A 2031-nucleotide genomic window follows, 5' to 3' on the forward strand; every position below is an offset into this window, starting at 1 on the left:
GTGGTAATCAAGGCACGGGGGAAGAAAGTTAACAATCGAGAGGAGAACAAGCTCAGGGACCCTGCCTCCTGTGCGCCCCCTTGATGGCATGCGTGTCTACCTACGGTACTGGATGCAGGTGCAGGCGGCGCAACACAATAGCGTGGGAAGGGATGTGCTAGAGCAGAAGTGAGGCGCGCGAGTGGATTTTGGGGGGGGGGGGCCCGTTGATCCATCCTGCCCAGTGCCCAGTTCATTGCTGCCCCTCCAAGCCCTCCGCTCCACTTGACTGTCTGCCGCAGGTAACTGTGAACAGCGTCGTGCCTGCCTGACTGACTCCCTGTTTGTCCAGCCTTCCTTCCATCCTGGTCGCTTCGCTCGTGTTCGTCCTCGATGGCCCCTCCCCTGAAATTCCCCAGCTGTGGGGGGCCGAATGACGTACTGCGCCGAGGGGGATGCAGGGACTCGATTGGCCTGTGGGTATCGGGGTGGGGGCCATCCTCAGCCCCGCCTCTTTGCTTTGGGAGTGAGTGTGTGACCTGCACGACGAGCTCTGTCGAGCATCATGCCGCTGGCAACAAAGAACAAAACAGTTTATGAGAAATGTGTCTGCATCCGAGACGTCTTCCATTGCATCGTCTTCGTACCAAAATCCAAAATCGAGCTGGCCACCGAGATACCAACGGAACCCTTCGTTCACGGCCAAAGGTACCAGTCTGCCTCACCCGACCGCTAGCGGTTCACGATGTCCAGCTCTCCAGGCGGCGCAGGCTACCCAAAGTTTCAATGACACTAGCCAGCGTCGGGAGTCACCAGCGTGTATCCCATGAACCAAAAGAATCAGTGCTGTTGGCCATGATGTTCCGAATCGATTGCAACACTGCCGCGCACGCAAATGGTGCTCATGGTGCTGCGTCCAGGTATGTTGACGTGAGAGACTTGCGCGCCGGGGAGGCCAGGGCAGGGTCAATCTGAGCCTAGGCGAAGACGATTTGCGTTCAACTGCACGAAAGCTTAGCATATGTCGCATGGCTTCCCCAGCCCTACTACCATTCGGTTCAGATATACGTGTATCGCAGACTGCCATTGTCTGATCACTCGCCCTGTCTGCTGAGACAAACATTTGGAGCACAATACGCAACCGAATTGTCGCGGATCTAAACCCATTGAGAGATCGCGAAACTGGAACCTATCATGCACGATGTGGAAGGGAAAATGACCAGAAGATATGGAGGAATTAAGCTGCACCACCAGCACAACTCTCATCCCCTGGGACTCTGAAGGAATCCCATTACTCCAATGTCGTACTGTGTTACAGGCTCACCGTCGCATCGTCGGGACACGGCGGACCAGATCCCCGCAAACCCACAATCCCCAGACTGGGGTCCCGCTCCTGAAGCCTTCTGATCATCCAGATTCCAATACCATTCTTGACTTTGGCTTGTCAGGTTTGGTCAGCAGATCGTCAACAGCAAATGAGAGATGCCTCGAATCCCCAAGTCATTCATCAGCGCAACAGCGGCAACGGCTCGCACACGCCCCTCCATACTAACCATTCCCTGTCATGTCACCAATTCTCCTATTTCAGACCAAATGCTATCGGGGTACTTTCGAGAGACGCAGAACTCAGAAAACACCAGGCGCAAAATCTACTATCGATATCTTGGCCGTCATGTCCGACAGTTCCTCGCAAAACTTGCGATGCTGCTGATCTTCATTGACGTATATTCTCCGATCATCTTCCGTCTCAAACTCGGTCACAAAAACGTGCGTCATGCCGCCCTGTCGCTGTCGTCAATTATCCAAGGGACCTCCCGGGTCAGCGTCTGTGCAGGAGACTTCTTACCTGACGACCCTCGGTGCTATGGTCAATGCCCCCTGTGATCGACTTGATGAGAGGCCGTCCCGTAGTCGGGTGAAGACAGCTGGCCTTCAGCGCGAGAGCGCCGTCGCAGATCTGACACGTCAGTCTGTTGCTGGCGAAATGTGAGAGTGATCAGCTAACTCACACGACTTGACCTCCTCGTCGATGACGAGCTCCTTGAATTGGTG

Source organism: Verticillium alfalfae, genomic scaffold (genome assembly GCF_000150825.1).
Source record: "Verticillium alfalfae VaMs.102 supercont1.4 genomic scaffold, whole genome shotgun sequence".
Classification (NCBI taxonomy): domain Eukaryota; kingdom Fungi; phylum Ascomycota; class Sordariomycetes; order Glomerellales; family Plectosphaerellaceae; genus Verticillium; species Verticillium alfalfae.